General features: G+C 42.7%; 1 protein-coding gene across 2 annotated transcripts in view; it reads left to right on the top strand.

Moving 5' to 3' along the window:
* The window catches only part of atxn1a (ataxin 1a), a gene marked incomplete at its 3' end in the record, with an annotated part of 177,600 nt that overhangs the window by 51,646 nt on the left and 105,129 nt on the right, over window positions 1–20,825 (top strand). For both annotated transcript variants that reach the window (XM_080734826.1, XM_080734827.1), the window contains exon 2: window positions 8,225–8,397. The remainder of the gene's footprint in view (window positions 1–8,224; window positions 8,398–20,825) is intronic.

Raw genomic sequence — 20,825 nt, 5'->3', positions numbered from 1 at the left:
TTAAAGCTATACTGTGTAAGATGCCCAACTAGTGGTCATTAGCCCTATAGCAAACCGCGGTCGCGTCCGCGTCTTTCGACCGTTTTTCGTACCTTCAGACCCCCGCGTCTGCCTCCACCTCGCTGAGATCTATCTTTTGAGGGGTCCCTTGTTCCTGTGCGTTCAGTAATTCCAGAGATACGGACTCCTTCACCCTGCCTGGTAGGCGAAATTACCTAGAGAAGGGATGGTACAAACGGGCGACAACAAATATGGCTGCCATAGCGACCCCACTTCAAGATGCGCTGTGATTGGCCGGCAGTTGTATAACCCTCGCTGTGATTGGCCAGTAGTGTGATGATGCAATTTTGGCGCGAGATCCGGTCCACGGCAAGGATCGCAGTTTACATATATAGAGAAGGCTTTACAGGCTGAAATTCACGGAGTGGGTGTTCTAAAACTTTAGCGATTTAACAGTTAGGACAATTTTAAGATTTGTTTTATAAAAAAAGTTACATGGTACAACTTTAAGTGTATAGAGGGTATCTTCTAAAGTGCCAATTTAACTTTTTAAATTTCTCAAATATATAGAGGCAGAAATTGTGAAAATAGCTGATCTAAATGATCGAGCATGTATATCTGAGTTGACACACACACACGACTGAGTTGACACACACACACACACACACACAGACACACACACAGACACACACACACACACACACACACACACACACACACACACACACACACACACACACACACACACACACACACACACACACACTCAAAACAGCCAAACAGCATTTGCCACGCCTCCAGGTCTTAAGTTAAGGCATAAGAGCTTGTACTCGAGACAATCAAAATAGAGCCCTCTGTCTGGTATCTCTCTCACTTTCTCTCCACTCCTCTCCTCTCTCCTCCCCTCCATTCACTGGTCTGTCTGTTTTTGAAGTTTTGTGTATCGCTGTTGAGTTACTTTGTAGTGTACCACAAGGTTCTAAGTTTGTTCCCGGACAGGCGGGTACCACCAATAGCACGGCTTGGGTAGCTATAGTGCTATTAAGTACTGGGAGCTAGGGTGACAAAATAAATTGGGGCGGGAACATTTGCCAAAAAATGGAAGATCTACAAGAACATGACGTGTTGTGACCTTGTAGATTGGCAATCTTTTGGCAAAGACATTATTATAAGTAACTTTTACCAATAAAGAGGGTTTAAGTGGTACCGGATATGCAGCTCGGCAAATAAAAGGTGAATTGATCCCAGTGCATGATGGATGATAAATTAAATCTCCACAATACGATTATTGTGAGTGTTTTTTATCACAATAAACGATAATATCGCTTATCGTCCTATCCTCTATGCCAGGGGTCTTCAACAGGGGGTCCGCGACCCCTAGGGGGTCCGCGGAGGTACTGCAGGGGGTCCGCGAAATTATTGCTTAAAAAAAACAAAAAATGTTTTTTTTTTTTTTTTTTTTACATTTATGTTAAAAAATAAATCATGATTCTATCCATTTTGAATAGCTTATATACATGATTACTATGCAATTGACAGATTGTTGATATTATTGACATTGGTTCTCAGTTAAGTAGTATGTTTAGAAATGGTTGTGGTACGGCCCACCCTGCTCGCTGTAACTTGTACATGTTTAAAATAAAAAATATGTCGTAGCCCTGACCCCCCCACCCTACGAGGTGGTAGGGGGTCCCTGCTCCATCTCCCCATCAGTTTGGGGGTCCCCGGCCTGAAAACGTTGAAGACCCCTGCTCTATGCTGGTAGGTGGGTGTTGCGCTCCACCTCACCAATCCATCTACCAGGGATTGTACAGGGAATAGACACGCTTGTTGCTCATCTGACGGATGTAGGGCATTCACCAAATATTCAAATATTCGAATATCAAAGAAACTATTCGACGTTGTTCACCGAAGTCGAATATTCGCTTATTTTAATTTTTTTATTGTTTTCTCTTTAAAAAATATATAGTTTATAAAACTTGGCTAGATAGGAAGTCATAAGAATGTCAATGCCCCTAGTGGATGCATTTGTTAATGCTCTATACCAGGGGTTCTCAAACCTTTTTAGGCCGTGCCCGTGACCCACTGACCCCCAAAATAAACATATTTGAACTGGGGACCCCCACCCTGACAAGCACTTGGAATTGTAGGTACAATTAATGTGACTCGGTTCCGCAGATAAATATTGTGAAAATAGCCGATCTACATGCTCACAACGCCTCACAATGTTCGCCTCTTGTCAGTCCTGTTGAATATTCGACTATTTGAATACTTAGAGGTTGAATAATTCGAATACTAAAAATCACTATTCGTGAATGCCCTAGACGGATGATATCAACAGTAAGAGCCACTGCGATCTTACTGAGGCCATTTTGCTGTGTATCATTTTAGCTCTACGTCTTCCTGTAATTACTTGACTTCTTCTTATACTGTACATGTATTTAGTCATTTATTTATTTGACATTGTGTGTTTAAAATCCATTTGTACCATTTTGAGTTGCATATGGATAAATTACCAATGAGGATATTACTATGGACCCTTACAGGACAGGTCCATTTGGCTCCATTTGTACAGTTAATGAACACTTGGGATTTTACTGTGTACAGGCATTCACACCAGAGATTACTGACATGGATATTGTGGAGCTAATTCCCATTGCTGACATAGTTATTGTGCAAAATAGTGAAAAGTGCTGATGTGGCACGATATAGAGATAAGTGTGTACTAAATTGAGAGTTCTACCACTTTTTCGAGTCACGTGTTCAAATACTGGATTCTGATTGGCTAAATTCCGGAGGTTATGAGAGGACAACTGCCGCAAAGTTGTGTGTCCGAGATCAATGCGCCTCAGTGTACATCCGGGGACTTCAGGAGGTAGTCCCCCAACCAACAAATGAAGGTCGCAGCGGTCCTATGTTTACTAACGTGCGTACTATCGTCGCCGATTTATTTGGATCCAATGCAATCCGCCAACTTTAAAGCCCCTTTTCTCTGAACCTATGCCTTTCTGGAAGCGAACAGCCTCTATTTACGGCCGGAACGGTGCTTTTAACTGACGTTAGCTTAGCTGTAAGCTAGACGCATGGATTACTATGGAGTTGGCGCCATCTGTTGGTGAGTAGAAGATGTTGTTTGTGGAACTATCTGCTGTCTCGCGGAAGTTTTATAGGCAATAATGATTGTAACTTAAGATCCTTGCAAGTTACAACTATGTGTTTTCTTTCATGTATACGGGAAAAAGTGGTAGAAAAGCTATTTACCACTCGGGGTCGGACATTATGCTCTCATAATGTCCTGAGTGCGGGTGTTATCGGACTCGGCTGCGCCTCGTCCGATAACACCCTCACTGCGGACATTATGAGAGCATAATGTCCTCTCACTCGGGGTAAATTGCTTACTTACGCATCACTAAATAAAACAAGTTGTGCCACACAAACTAGTTATTACATAGAGCTTGGTTGATACTTAATCTTTACAACTATTTAGCGCAGACTCTTCTCGTGAACTCTATATAATGATAACCATAATCAATCCACTAATATCATTGCAGATTTGAAACTACATCTAATTAAAAAGTCCTGATTATAATATATAGTAATTTAAGTCTAACACAATAAGCACATTAAACTTGGTAACAGATACACATATTATATTGGATACAGTGATAGATGTACAGACATTTCTACAGACATTTCTGGAGCATAATGTAACTTCTTTACACATTAGTAAATATTATACTAGCTAAGGCATTCCTTAAATTTGAATGGTGCAACCTGATGTAGTAAATTTCGAGGATGAAACTAACTATTAGTGAACTGAACTAAGCAAGGACATTACACACAAATGTATGATTAGCTAGTGCTCCTGTTCTATAAGATCGCATTTGGGCTTCTCTGAATGTATTTGAAGTCTCTGCTTGATGAATTGTGGCCCCAATGTTGCTTGCGTTATTATATCCATAACCACTTAATTATTCTGTGGAAATCCTTCACAGAAAATAGCAGATCTACAGACTCTCAACGCATTTCGTTGCCACGCATTGTGAGCTGATAAAGCATCTGTTTTCAGAGCAGATATTTAACGTAGAGCAAAAAAAGAAAAGTCACTTGTGTTGGAGCCCTGTGGGACTCCCGTCAGCCAAGTATAGGTTTTAAAGTGGTTAAAATGTTGACGTCATATTATGAGTCCCTTTTTTTCCACGTTCACGCTTTACCAGAGGTGTCTTGTCTAAACACATCAGCTGACATCACGATAAAGAGCCAGCTACTTCCCAATCACTATCATTTAGTTCACTAAAAGAACACAGAAACCTCTCAGACTAGTGTGTAACCAGGGTCAACAATGTTGTCGTCATGGCAACGGAGCATGGAGGTATTGTAAAAATGGAGCAGTGCGTGTTTTGTTCTGAAAAAAGATTCAGACAATAAATACCAGGTGCTGGACAGAAGAACATGTGAAAAATGTAATAACGTCAAATTGTTATGAACCCTTCAGGGCACAGAGATGAGAAGAAGAAGAAAGAATACATGGAAAGGGACATTAAGAAGGATAGAAAGAGAGTGGGGCAAATGGAGACAGACAGAGAGAGAAGGGTGGAAATTATAGTTTAAACTTTAAAGGCAAATCCATGACTGAAAGATAGACAGACAGAGACTTATAGAGAGAGAGACAGAGAGCGAGCAACACACAGACACACGCACGCACATGCACACGCACACGCACGCACGCACGCACGCACGCACACACACACACACACACACACACACACACACACACACACACACACACACACACACACACACACACACACAGAAGAACATTAAGTAGATTAATGAGAGGAAACTACTACTACGAGCACTGTTTACAAAAGAAGCATAATAATGAACATGACTAAATCAACAAACACATTGGAAGTGAGATTTATTTGTCGCATAGCTGAGAAACTGACGCCAAGTTTTGACAGATAATTTATTATCTCGTTGTGATTGCATACTTTGGAGGGCCACATTAAAAGAGATGGCTTGTGAGATGTCAAACTAAGTAAAAGCAAATTGTTTTCACAGTGATAGATGTGTTAATCATCAGGGAGCAATAATTAGAATACAAAAGTGAAGAATTGCATTAGTTCATGCAGCGCACTCAACTGTCTGCTGATTGCTTTCAATCAGCCAACACTCAAGGAGGTACATTTAAATATGGCTCCCTCCTCCTACACTGGATGTCTGCTTTTCATTTGCTTCCACACGCTGCTGCTGCTACTGACAAAACCCCAGCCTCCTTACCTTATAGTTCAGAGTCTTGCATGACTCAAACGTTTAATATGAATTCAGCAGCGAAGTGTGATGTCACTTCCGTGAAATGGCGTGAAATGTCGCCCTCTACGGGGTTCATGCTGGTATTGTTTTGTATTCAAATCGTCATTGAGGAATTTGCGATCACCGCATATAAGAACTGTGTTAAAAATATAAACACACCATGTGCGCGGACATGCTCTCAGCGACAGTCTGTCCCAGACACGAGTGTCTCTCTGTAGTTTCCAACATTTAGGACAGCGTTGATTACATTTTCTCTGACAACAGGCTATATCAGATATGAATGAATATCATAAACTATGCAGAACCCCCCCGCTGACAGAAACGCGCACATGGTGTGTTTATTTTTTTAACACAGTCCTTATATGCGGCAATCGCAAATTTCCCAATGGCGATTTGAATACAAAACAATACCAGCATGAACCCCCTAGAGGGCGTCATTACGCACAAATGACGACATGGCTTCGTTTCTCTATGCTAATCTCAGATTCATGTGAGAGTATGTGGCTCTAAAGTAAAGCGAAGTTCAATGTTTGTATGGCTTTGAAGTTGAACTGAATTCAACGTTAATGTTAATCTTCATTCAAGTTTGCGTGACTCAAGTTAACTTGATCAACGTCTTGCTATTTTTCCACATCTGCCTTTTTATAGCGCCAAAAAATGTAAAACAATCTTTTTTATATTACTCGTTCAGATTGTATCCAAATGTCATGCAAATCGGTACACATGATCTCTATAGTCATGTAATCAAGAAGGATATATTAGATTTTTGGAGCGGTGTGCAGAGCACGAGCTCCCAGTGCACAGCTTTCAGCTTTTGTCCCGTCTAGTGGGAAAAGATTGTTTCGTTCAGTTCGAACAGGATCTACGCATGCGCGCGCGCGCCACGCACGCACGCACGCACGCACGCACACACACACACACACACACACACACACACACACACACACACACACCACGTCGCGATAAAAACAAAGGTTAACGGCAGCGAGAGGGAGACGGGGGGAGAGGAGGGAGAGAGAGAGAGAGAGAGAGAATCGTATTTCAGAGAGAGAGAGAGAGAGAGAGAGAGAGAGAGAGCTGCAAGCTCACAACGCCTCGCGCAAGACGCACATCGAGGTGTTGTCTGCGTGAAGATCAGCTGTTGTGTGTGTGTGTGTAGTCCGTTAATAACAACTAACAAGCATGGTATGTTGGCGTATCTCGAGTCGACCCCCTCTGCTGTCTGCGTCTGCCCGTGATAGCCGCTAGAGTGGAGGCTCACAAAGCATGCAGCCACCGTAGCGAGCCACGGGCAATCAAGAATTGACACATGTCAATATATAAAATAGGTGAAAAAAGTCAGGGACTTTGAACAGTCTATCCAAAATATCTCTGTTCCATCTATTCAGCATGCAGCCACCGTAGCAAGCCACGGGCAATCAAGAATTGACACATGTCAATATATAAATAGGTGAATATATTTATATATTTTATATATTTACCTGGAACTGCTCAAATTCACCGCTCCACTTCGAACCGAGGTTTGATTTTCATATTCCATCCCGATTGGCTAAGATCTAAAGTTTGCAGTAGTGGCCTGTTTTGAACAAATCATGAACGCAGCGTCCGATTGGGGTGAAACTTTGCACGTAAATTCACACTACGTTGAGGAACAAATGCCATCCTTTTACTGTATAACTCATTTACCGGAATATTTAACCAAACTGCTCGTCATATCCCGGTTATTTTTCTTTTTTCTTACCTTTTTAAAAGTAGTCACAGCATATCCATCTCAATTAAATCCAGTACGATCGTGCACGATCCACACGCACACTGCGCCACGGCGTGCATGAAAAAAGACGGCACATAAATCCATCCGGTGGTTCCAAAACTACAAGCTAACTAAATCTAACATTGGACCCAATGCAGATCCTTTTTTTTTTTTTTTTTCATATCCGCTTAGAACTGGTTTCCGGTCAAAACAAGAATCGCTATGTTTTGAGCAAATAAACAACCGCGTAATGTTGGATTAAAAAATAAATAAAAAAAAATAATAATCTGTCATATCTCGTCATTGGGACAGAAGGCTTTTTGAAATAGCTTGTCATAACTCGTCATCGGTAATGAGTGAGTTAACATTGCCCTAAGAATGGCGCTATATTATAGCGCCACCAGGATGCTGATCTTTGCATTATTTTTATTTACTCCTGCGTATTGTGTCTAAACATCACGCAAAATCGGTACACATTATCTCTATGGTCAAGTGATCAAGAAGGATCCGTCGGATTTTTCATATTCCATCCTGACCAGAAGGAGCTCGAGACCTGTGCTTCGAGGAGCACTTTTTCAAGTTTAGATAGATATCCTGTATGCAGTTCCACAAATGCTAAGAATGTTATTTAGACAGGCGTTAGGTTCAGGTATGATGTTTATCTGGTATCCTAGTTACTTCGTAACACTTCTTTGGGCTCTGTTTATGTGAACATTCACCTTGTCACGCCATTTACACTGATCTTGCACTTTGGAAGTCTTTCTGAATAAAGGGTTTTGCACACAGGACCGTTGCGTTTCTTTCCTTTTGCTGCGTAATTAAAACGCATTGGATTTGGTGTGCAAGGCTGTTCGGAATCCACACTGTGAATCCAAAAAGGAGTCATAAAAGGAGTCAATGAGTTTTTACCGCATGCGACAAGAAGCACAAATCGAACTGGTTTCGATCGGGGGGAAAAAACGCACAGCCGCAGCCACCTGCCGCATGGCAAATTCAGAGCCGGTGTGCATGAGGTTATAAAGAATCATTGTTAGTGCAAATGGCTTTAGAGTGTCCGTAAATCGTAAAAGTGTCCGTCAATTTCTTAACGCAACAGAAGCTTGTTAATTACTTTCAAAATTTTGTTAATGACGTGTGCGTCTCACTCTGTGTGCGTAGGGAATGGTTACAGCGCCCGCAGACAGACACGTGGACAGACAGCAGTGGGCATCCGGGACTCTCCCCTCCCATTGGCAGAGAGATCCAGGCCACAGACCAGGAACCACAGCTCTGATTGGTCGCTAGGCCTCCATTGATCAGCAGGCCCCACCCCCTGGACTGCTCCTGCTCAGGTAGGATACAAGGATACAGTCGTGTGTGTGTTCGCGTGTGTATGTGCGCGTGTGTGTGTGTGTGTGTGTGTGTTCGCGTGTGTATGTGTGCAGTGTGCACATGCGTGTGTGCCCTTGGTCTTCGGGTCAGGCACCTCCCACCACACACACACACACACACACACACACACACACACACACACACACACACACACACACACACACACACACACACACAGAGAGAGAGAGAGAGGACACAATGCTGACCCATCAGTGTCCGGGTTCCTCTGACTGACCTCACCCCTTTCCGCTCTTCCTCCAGCAGAGTGACTTATTTTTTCCTTTCATGTTCTTTTCATCCGTCTCTTCTCCTCTCCTTCATCTTGACCCAGCCCTCTCTTCCTCCTAAATATTCCTTCTCTCTGTTCCCCTCTGCTCTCTTCATTCAGCCTGCTTGCTGGGCTGTCATCAGTCTCTGTGCTGCCAGCTATGTGCCTAAGCTCCATTTACATCTACTGTAAAAGGAGGTTGGAATGAATTGTATTCGACAGAGCCGAGTGTTAAGTATTGTTCACATCAGAGATTTGTTTGTCTCTGTATTTCTCTCTCTTTCACTCTCACTCCTTCTGCATATTTTGTCTCTCTGTACTGTTTAATCAAATCAAACGGGAAGGGTCCATTGCCCCTGCACTCATGAGTACAGGACTTGTAGCAGCTCATCTCAAGACCGGGTTGACATATTATAATCGGGCTGTGGAGTATACAGTTTAGTTTTGTCCTTCTATTGTAGGGCAAGGTGGTAAACATAATAGGAAGAAATCATAGTGGTTTAACGGCGGGGCTTGAATATACTGCACATTATTTACAGAATGTTTTTGTTAAGACTTATTTAATTATTTGAAACTTTTTTTGATGTACTTGCATTGTAAATGATAATATTGTGCCCATAAAGGATTCTCTGTCTGTCTGTCTGTCTGTCTGTCTGTCTGTCTGTCTGTCTGTCTGTCTGTCTGTCTGTCTGTCTGTCTGTCTGTCTGTCTGTCTGTCTGTCTGTCTGTCTCTAAGACCAATCTCGTTTCCACGGCCCCCTGCTGTGCGTTAGGCCTAGCTGTGGAAGACGTGCTATTTTTATGAAAGAAGGATATTTTGAGAGAGGGACATCTTTTTACTTTAATTAATTTCACCTGAGTGACAGAACTGGGTCTGTTTCAGTGGCTACTGTAAAAAGAGCAAACGAGCAGCAGAATGACTGTCATCTACTGTAGCTGCGTTCCCATCACGGTGGATGAATAGCAATGTGTTTCTGCAGCATCTGCAGTACTAGAGAATAATCATGAGACAAATGATGGATAACCTCAGGCAACAATGAATGCCCAGGTAATAATCTGTATTTAGTTTGAGTGGCCAACATAGTTTGTGAAATGTAACTCCAGGTTTCACAACATTTTCAAATACAATTTTGGCCAAAATTGTATTTGTATACTTGTGTTTGATATTAAAAACTCTTATCTCTGTCCCTAGATAGATAGATACGATAGATACGATAGATACGATAGATACGATAGATAAGATAGATAGATAGATAGATAGATAGATAGATAGATAGATAGATAGATAACTATCTGAGTGTTAACCCAAAGTAATTTAGTAGAGTTGTATAGTTATGGGGCGGGGCGGCAGTGGCTGTGGCTCAGGGGTAGAGAAACCGCCATTAGAACACGGAGGATCCCCGAAAGGGTTCCCAGTTCGATCCTGGTCTCCCCCAGAGTTAGTGTCGAAGAGCAAGACTCTGAACCCCTTGTTGCTCCTGATGAGCAGGTTGGTGCCTTGCATGGTTTCCTCTGCCATCGGTGTATGATTGTGTGTGTGAATGGGTGAATGTAATGCACAATCTCTGTAAAGCGCATTGGATAAAGTCGCTATATAAATGCACCATATTTGTTTTTATATTATATGTTTATGTACTTGCAACTACTTACTGTATGTGATGATACTGTCACACACACACACACACACACACACACACACACACACACACACACACACACACACACACACACACACACACACACACCATAGTACATACAGTACATACATGAGCAGACATGCAAAGAGTCTTTGGATGGAATCATACATGCATGCATACTCTGTGTGTGTGTGTGTGTGTGTGTGTGTGTGTGTGTGTGTGTGTGTGTGTGTGTGTGTGTGTGTGTGTGTGTGTGTGTGTGTGTGTGTGTGTGTGTGTGTGTGTGTGTGTGTGTGTGTGTGTGTGTGTGTGTGTGTGTGTGACTGTGTGTGTGTGTGTGTGTGAACTTGGTGTAGTGGTGTAAGTGATGCGTGTCCAAAAAGCAGTCAGGACTGACAGAGACACCTCCTCTACCTCTCTGTCTCTCTGTCTCTCTCTCACGCACACACACACACACACACGCACACACACATGCACGCACGTACGCACGCACACACGCACGCACACACGCTCGCAAATATCCCCTGCTCCCCAGCCAGCCACACTTATGACTTTGTTTCTCGCGCGTTCTCCCTCTGCTATTTCTCCTCTTTTATTCTCCCGTCAGCCTCTCTGAATAGAAACATCGCTACTTTCTCTCTCTCTCCCTCCCCCGTGCCTCCGTCTGTCTGTCTTTTATTCCCTACTTTTCTGTTCTGCGTTGACAGTTGTCTCTCTGAGAGAGAGGGAGGGAGGGAAGGAGGGAGGGGGGGGAGGGAGGGAGGGAGGCCTGGCTGTGTGCAGACGGAGAGGCTGACAGGCGGGCTGAGCTTTAACAATGGGACCGTGTGACAAGCGGTATTGAAATAACACGTGTCACAATACGACGCTGTGCATAGCAGATATACAAGCTCGCAGCGCGGCACCGAGTGCCGCGCTGCGAGCTTGTAGATCTGCTATTTTTGAAAAATCTTGAATATTTGAATTTTGACCCGATTCCATAAGTGTCTTTTGAATCCTTCTAAGGTTTTTTGAAAAACCTATGTTTCTATGTCAGCAATCTGGCTTAGCCATCGTCAGAGAAAAGCTCCTTTTCACTTAACTGGAGCTCAGTTAGTCTGTTCTTGAGAGACTACTATGTCAGTTGTTCTCAAACCTTTTCATGTCAAGGACCCCCAAACTGATATTTATTTGGCCACGGACCCCCATCTCAAAATATTTAGTTCCAGGGACCCCCCCCAGAAGCAAAATTTGAGTTACAAACGTTCGCTTTGAAAATACATATACCTGTAGTCAAAGATTTGCACACATTTTCACGACTTTTTCAAAAATAGCAGATCTACAAGCTCGCAGCGCGGCACTCGGTGCCGCGCTGTGAGCTTGTATATCTGCTATTTTTCACTGGTTAAAGCATTCAATAATTCTAGGCCTAAATGGGTTTAACAATGGGACCGTGTGACAAGCGGTATTGAAATAACACGTGTCACAATACGACGCTGTGCAAACGTTAACAGAGCGCCCGCATGCAGTCTGTCAGTCAACATGTGCAACAGGCTGCTGCCGACCCCTGCTACCAGTCTTTGGTTTAATAGCCAGCGTCCACTTCTTCTTCGCCGTGGTCCGTTGGGAGGTGGTGACATCAATACGAGGAACGCCAGCTAGGGCTGATGGACAAAACCGAATATCGCATTGTGACGATAATATCAATTCATATTTTCATTAATTTTTCGAAAATCTTCAAAAATAGCTACAATATCACAAAAATCACATTGAACATTTTTGAACAAAGTATGTAAAGTATATAGTATGAAATATGGGCGTAAGAATTTAAATCAGGAAAAGACAACACGTATCCTATATCCTATTATGATCCAAGATGATAGTAGTCTCATATCATGATGTAGACCAGCTCCATCGTTGATGTTGAACTGGACAGTCAGGAGGTGGTTGCAGAGTGGACGATGAGGATGAAGCTGGACGCTATCCCCTCCATCCCCTCTATGGTGAAAATGAGAAACGGGTTCACCCCCATTTCCCCCTGAATTGCTTTATTTGTGAGATTTGTTTTTCATTTTGGCCATGCTGGTGGTAGTAACTCACTGTAATAAAATAACAACAAAAAGATCTAACGCCCTTCATCCAATGCGAGCCGTGAGGAGGATGGGAAGATCTAGCATAAATAAACCTCCTCCCTAGGTTCCCCCCAATGCTCAAATGTGCTGGAAAACTCCATCGGTCTACATAAGAAGATGCATGGTTTTACATAGGCTGGAGTTGTTCCAGTGCCTGGAGCCATAGAACAATAGAATTCAGGTAGGAGTGAGATCAGGTGTAACAGAGGTAGGGAGGCGAGGGAACGGAGCATGCATGAAGTGTTTGTTGACGAACAGAGAGAACAACCCCCCCCCCCCCCCCCCCCCCCCCCCTCTCTCTCTCTCTCTCTCTCTCTCTCTCTCTCTCTCTCTCTCTCTCTCTCTCTCTCTCTGGATCAGATCTGACTCATCATTTTGGGTTGTACTATTTTGAATAAGGTAAAAGCTAAGCAGGTGAACGTCTTCCGTGTTCTGTTTCATAGATTGATTGATTGTGTTGTACCGCCTGGGCACAGGGAAACTAGAATAAGTCGCCCTCGGCCATCACACACTAATGCTAGCCTGCAGCGAGCACTAATGTTAAGGATGTCAAATGACCAATTAACCCGAGGTTTCTATTAATAATAAAGCCACATCAGAATGATTGGATGCCTAGAAACACCACTTGTTATCAGATATATGATGAACCGTCCCTAGGAAGTCAGAATTGCTTAGAAATTATCGTTCCCACACTGCTTAGTTGCCAGACCTGGATCAAATAGTATTTACGGATGCTTTGTTGTCTTATTTCAACCCCACCTAATGCACCTATTGATTTTTTTTAAGTTAGTTTTAACATATTTTCACAGACCTTTTTCCCCAGAATAGGGAGGGACGTTATAGGGCTCAAGTTGTTAACTTGTTGGTCTTGTCTCCATGTCATGTTATCATAATGTAAACATTGCTGTATGCATAGAGAGATAGAAATCATATCAAATTGGGGTCCATGACCTAATACTGTACATATCAAACTGGTGGTCCTTGAAATTGAAAGTTTGAGAATCACTGACCTGCTATGTACTATGTTATTCCAGCATGTTAGACATGCCCACATGCACATCCAGTACAGTATTTTCCCCCATGCTGTGGTGATCAATATAACACTATTCAGGCGATAGTTTAACTTGCCAAGCTGGTGACAATGGCAAAAGCAAAGCATTCAAAAGTTTGGGTGTATTTCACTCCAGAAAAAGGTCGCGGCAAAGCAAAATGCAAATTAATGTAATAAAATGTACGGCTGTAATACATTATGTCTAGTTTGACAAAACACCTATTGGTGCTCGGCATAAATTTGAGGGCAGGCAAATGAGGCATATCTGACTGCTTGAAACCAGATGATTTGTCCTCCGCGTACACGCAGCATCTGCTGTGGTGGCTGGAGATGACATCCACGCGTACACGCAGCATCTGCTGTGGTGGCTGGAGATGACATCCACGCGTACACGCAGCATCTGCTGTGGTGGGTGGAGATGACATCCACGCGTACACGCAGCATCTGCTGTGGTGGGTGGAGATGACATCCGCAGTAAATCCTATTCAGCGAGACAACTGATGTCAAGTTTCATTTAGTTGTGATTGAGTCCTTCTCATCCATGCGAAACCCCATGATTTAGCCTGCCAACCTTGTGTGTTAATGCTCTAAAATCTACACTCATACTCTAGTAATAAAGAACACATAATGCTTTATTTGTCACAAGTGCTTGTTAATGCTTTTCATTGGTTAAATATTTACCAGTAAGACGTCCTAAGGGCGAGAAGTGACCTTGCCCGCACTGAAACAACAGAGACTTACACAATATGTCCATATATGGGCATTCCCAGAAATGGGCTTGATATTGATGACATCAGGGATCTCCATTATGGGCATAAAAGGGACATGGACGGATTTAATTTGCAAGTGTGACTCGCATTGCGACGACAACTACACTGATTATCATGAGACTGACAAAATATGTCCATATATGGGCATTCCCAGATATGGGCTTGATATTGATGACATCAGGGATCTCCATATACAGTATGGTCATAAAAGGGACAAGGACAGAATTAATTTGCAAGTGTGGTTGCCGTGACACGAGTCACACTTGCAAATGAATTCTGTCTTGGCCATATATGGAGCGTGACTGACTGACACACATGAGCTGCAGGTTTTCATAGTACAGTGTGTACTGTGTGTATATATATATTTTAAGATGAACAACATCTCTGCCTGATAGCGACAATATATTTGATCAGTTTACAAACCAGAACCATTTCAATGAATGGTTAACAATATCAGAATCTGCAAATATAGTTCCATGTACTGTAGGCAATAATGAAATCTTCCGTCAGAGTCAATTACTGTGAGCTGAAACTGCTGTCAAGTTTTGATGTGTCAGCAATATTCTGCTGACAGCGTGCAAGTTTGACTAATGGATTAACGCCCTTGACAACCATATCTAACCAGGAAATATTTTATCCCTCTTCCCCTTCACTGTCTTGTAGAACCATGTAGACTGGAACAGACGCACAAACCCATACGAAAGTTGCAATCCATAAATGTTATGTGATTGAACATTGGTTTCCCCCAGTGGTATAAAAAGTACTCGCATTTATTACTTAAGTAAAAGTATCAATACTGCAATATAGAAATGCTGGTTGTAGAAATACAAGCTCGTACAAGGGCAACGTCCGTACTATAAGGAGATAGGTGTTATGGGACGTGTCACGACACACATCCAACTCGGCCTCTATAATCGGACTGCTCCGGTCTGGCAGAGCGCCAGCCATCATCGACCTGACAGCTCTATGACTAGGCTCTATCTCAGCAGTATTATTGCGACCGAAGGTCGCATATACTCTGAAGAACCGTGTCGCTTGAGTGTCCTTCCTTCCTTCCGTATCCTCGTGACCGTCCTTCTGTATCCTCTGTGATGTCAGTGTGATGTCAGCGAGTTGTGACATCACTTCCTGTACAGGGCGGCTACACGAAATGTGGATAACACTATATATGGAGATAGTCCAGTCCATCATGTCATATGGGACTACCGTCATAGAAAGTAGCCATTGTTAGGCCGGAGTCATTGGCTGTCTAAACATGGAGATGTGGATAACACTATATATGGAGATAGTCTAGTCCAATATGTCATATGGGACTACCGTCATAGACAGTAGCCATTGTTAATCCGGAGTCAATGGCTGTCTGTCTGTCTGACTGTCTGTACAGGAAGTGATGTCACATGACATACTTTTTATGCCCATATATGAGTCCTTCTGTACCACATCTCCATGTTTAGGCAAACTCCACACAGAAAGGCCCTATCGCCAACCCAAACTAGGGCATTTGGACCTATACATGGAGAAATGGAGCGAATCTGTTTGGCCTAAACATGGAGATGTGGATAACACTATATATGGAGATAGTCTAGTACATCATGTCATATGGGACTACCGTCATAGACAGTAGCCATTGTTAGGTCGGAGTCAATGGCTGTCTGTCTGACTGTCTGTACAGGAAGTGATGTCACATGACATACTTTTTATGCCCATATATGAGTCCTTCTGTACCACATCTCCATGTTTAGGCAAACTCCACACAGAAAGGCCCTATCGCCAACCGAACCTAGGGTGTGAGCGATAGGGCCTTTCTGTGTGGAGTTTGCGTGTTCTCCCCGTGTCTCCTAGGGTTGATACCCTCACAAAAACATGAACAAACTCCCCCCAGAATGACAACAACTAGAATCGCCAGAGAAACGCTGTGGTTGGCCAGATTGTCAAGAATTGGCGCGACCTCGCCCTTTAGGGCGAGGTTGCATGTCACCCTGAGGCCGCATTCCACCCTCGGGTGTCTTACTAGTATTATCCACCTTATTGCGACCGAAGGTCGCATATACTCTGAAGAACCATGTCGCTTGAGTGACCTTCCGTATCCTCGTGACCGTCCTTCCGTATCCTCTGTGATGTCAGTGTGATGTCAGCAAGTTGTGACATCACTTCCTGTACAGGGCGGCTACACGAAATGTGGATAACACTATATATGGAGATAGTCCAGTCCATCATGTCATATGGGACTACCGTCATAGAAAGTAGCCATTGTTAGGCCGGAGTCAATGGCTGTCTGTCTGACTGTCTGTACAGGAAGTGATGTCACATGACATACTTTTTATATATATATGTAAATATGGGGGCGTCTGTGTTAAAAACGTTTCGTTGTCAAGCTCAACGTTGGGCATTTGGACCTATACATGGAGAAATGGAGCGAATCTGTTTGGCCTAAACATGGAGATGTGGAGAACACGTTGACAGTATTAGGCCTGGATCCAACTTTAAGTCGACGCACATGATTCCAGAAGTGTAGTGCTTATTCGCTCTTGTATCGAACGTACTTAGAATTTAACATATTTTCTAAAGTAAATATGGGGGCGGCTGTGTTAAGAACGTTTCGTTGGCAAGCTCAACGTTGGACATTTGGACCTATACATGGAGAAATGGAGCGAATCTGTTTGGCCTAAACATGGAGATGTGGATAACACTATATATGGAGATAGTCTAGTACATCATGTCATATGGGACTACCGTCATAGACAGTAGCCATTGTTAGGTCGGAGTCAATGGCTGTCTGTCTGTCTGTCTGACTGTCTGTACAGGAAGTGATGTCACATGACATACTTTTTATGCCCATATATGAGTCCTTCTGTACCACATCTCCATGTTTAGGCAAACTCCACACAGAAAGGCCCTATCGCCAACCCAACCTAGGGTGTGAGCGATAGGGCCTTTCTGTGTGGAGTTTGGGTGTTCTCCCCGTGTCTCCTAGGGTTGATACCCTCACAAAAACATGAACAAACTCCCCCCAGAATGACAACAACTAGAATCGTCAGAGAAACGCTGTGGTTGGCCAGATTGTCAAGAATTGGCGCGACCTCGCCCTTTAGGGCGAGGTTGCATGTCACCCTGAGGTCGCATTCCACCCTCGGGTGTCTTACTAGTTATATAGTATATTATAGGCTAGGCAAGGCTGTTGGATCCTCTCAGAGGGTCTTGCAGGCTAAGTAACCAGCAGCGTCTGAGCTCTCGATTTCAAGAAGTAAAAGATTGGAAATTGGAAATGTTCAATTAAAGTAAAAAATACCTCAAAGTTGTACTTTGGTAAATGTAGATAGTTACTTTGCACCACTGGTCTCCGCTGTGGGAGTCCAACCACTCCAAAGGTTAGTTAAGAGTAGGGAGACCACCATCCAAGCACTATTTTTTTTGTCTTGTTTGGGTTGCATTCAAATGGCGATAAAATGTTCTAGTGGTGCGTTGTAACTTTTCTTTGGAATTACCTTTTCAGTCTGTAATTAATAGGCTGTGAGCCGACCTTGCAAACCCATCAGGGTGCGTTTGTGTGTGTGCCGGTGCGAGTGTGTGCGCATGTGTGGGTGGGTGTGTGCTCACGCGCTGACTGACATGGTATTCCTGCCTGTTTGTGTATTTTTGTATTTATAGGTGTGAATGTATGGACGTACGGCAGACAGATGTTCTACTATATACTGTATGAGACAGCTTGCTTACATGCTGTGCTATGTTGAGCTTGCGAGGGTGTTGAATCCATATGCACATACAGTATACATACATACAGTATAATAACTAATGACATGTCATCTGGAGACGAGACTTACTGTATTGACTGGAGTTGATCCATCAGCATGGCACAGGGGGCTGTAGAGCGTCGCTAATGAGCCGTCACATATGCTGTGCGTGTGCTAGTACAAACCCTGTTCATGTGCACTATGTACAATAGCCCACTAAGCCCAGTGTTTCTCAAACTTTCACATTTCAAGGTCTCCCCATAACTCTGACAGTGTACACATAACGGGTTCATTTGGTTCCATGTGTACACTGTTAGAGTTACAGACTTGTATGGGTCAATTTAGACCCCACTAAAGGAAACCACAGAGTCCCTGGAATCCACTTTGAGAACCACTGCATTAATCGTCGCTGTCGTGTGGAAACCTTGTATGTCCAAAACCGTTACTTTTCAAGGAATGTGCGTGCGTGCGCGTGTGTAAGAGAGACTTGAGGGCACTTTCAGCGCATTAGAGCCGCCAATATTCCTCAGAAATGAAATTCGAATATTGGTCTTAGAAATTGCCCTGAATATCGAATATATTCCAATATTAATATTTTTTGTAATATGCTTTTTATTATTGTGGGCTCGCCTATAAGGCGAGCACACTTTAGATGTTGTCATTGTGGGCTCGCCTATAAGGCGAGCACACTTTAGATATTGTCATTATTTATCTATCAGGCAGGCAGTCATATCAAGTATCAAAAAACTTCGGTTCCTTTCTACTCCTACATACTTAGTGAGAAAATGAAAATAAAAACATCAATGTGTTCAGTTTACAGTGGCGAAGTGTGCTATTACTTTTTATAGCAATCGGCCAAATGGTGGCGCTGTAGGAAGCCTTCGAAAGTGCGATCTTTGAACAGGTATAGCTCATGCTGTGTTTGAGGTACAGGCATGAAACCTGTATACACGTATGCGTCTCCTCATGCCGAACAACTTTTAGCCTCTGACTTTTGACCTCTGACCTTTAGATCTCCCACAATTCGGAATTATATGAAAAACAGTAAAAATCTATCTCCTCCTGGGTTTTTTTCGATACGCGCACAAAACTTTTTTCACATGAACTTTGGACCAATACGGTCAAACTAATCTCGGCGGATTTCTTTTAAAGTGAAATATAATGTTTTAATAATTCAATAAATATTGCAGTTTTATGCAAATTATTCTTCGGCCTCTAAATCATACATGCAAAGTTACACGTTCATGGCATTTGGCAAAGATGTAGAGGGTTAGTCAAGGTATCACTGAAACCAATTTTATTCCAATCGGCCAAAGGGGGGCGCTATACGAAGCGTCTGAAAATTCAAACTTCAAACGGGCATAAGTCATGACTCGTTTCGTTTGAAGACATGCAACTTGTTACACGCGTGCTTTGACTCAAGCGGAAGACATCTGTGTCGTTGTTAAGTAAGCTCCGCCCTTCGATTTTCCGCCACTTTGAGCAGTTTGTAAAACGCGTAAACCCGCTTTTATTCTGGAATTTTCGCGTCACGTGCACAAAACTTTTTTTACATGAACTTTGGACCGATATCTAAAGATCTGTCAGATCGGATTTCTTTAACATTGAAACATGCTTTTTTAAATAATTCAAACAATATTGCATTTTTATGCAAATTATTCTTCTGCCTCTAAAACATACAAGCAAAGTCACATTTTCATGACAAAATAGTGTAGAGGGTTAGTTCAAATATCACTGAAACCAATCTTACCCCAAATGGCCAAAGGGGGGCGCTATATAATTTTGAGCAGTTTGTAAAACGCTTAAACCCGTTTTTATTCTAGGATTTTTTTTGCAATTTGCATGAAACATTCTACACGCAATCTAAGGACCTTTATCTAACATGCCTATGAAGTGCACACAAAAAAATTATAAAATAATAATAATAAATATAGCTGCAAGCAGCGATAAAGTGTCCAAAGCCAAAAACACCTCAAATCATGAACACAGCCTGGGATGTGCGTGAAATCTTGCAAGCACATTCCCAATAGGTCAAGGAACAGATACCAACCTTCTCACATTGGCCTGTTATAGCGCCACCAGCGGGTCAACTTTTGCACAACACATTTTTGGAACAAAATGGACCAATCTTTGACGTCAGTAACGTCAAAGAGAGCACTGCCTGCGATCTTGACATTTTGTGCTTTTATAGCCATTGTTTTCTGGCTTGAAGCGAGCCCACAATTGTTTCGAAGGAACAATATTTTTCTAGTGACAATATCTAACCGTCATATCAAGTTCTCCTCAAAACTTCGGTTCCTTTCTACTCCTACATACTTAGACAGAAAATGAAAATAAAAACATCAATGTGTTCAGCTTACAGTGGCGAAGTGTGCTATTATTTTTTACAGCAATCGGCCAAATGGTGGCGCTGTAGGAAGCCTTCGAAAGTGCGAACTTTGAACAGATAGAGCTCATGCTCTGTTATACGTACAGTCATGAAACCTGTATACACATATGCGTCTCCTCATGCCGAACAACTTTTACCCTCTAACTTTTGACCTCTGACCTTTAGATCCCCCAGAATTTTGAATTATATAAAAAACAGTAAAAATCTATCTCCTCCTGGGATTTTTGCGTTACGCGCACAAAACTTTTTTCACATGAACTTTGGACCAATACGGTCAAACTAGTCTGGTCGGATTTCTTTTAAAGTGAAATATAATTTTTTAATAATTCAATAAATATTGCGGTTTTATGCAAATTATTCTTCGGCCTCTAAATCATACATGCAAAGTTACACGTTCATGGCATTTGGCAAAGATGTGGAGGGTTAGTCAA

Source organism: Nannobrachium achirus (assembly GCF_963921795.1).
Source record: "Nannobrachium achirus genome assembly, chromosome: 10".
NCBI lineage: Eukaryota > Metazoa > Chordata > Actinopteri > Myctophiformes > Myctophidae > Nannobrachium > Nannobrachium achirus.
This window is presented reverse-complemented; position numbering and strand designations above follow the sequence as displayed.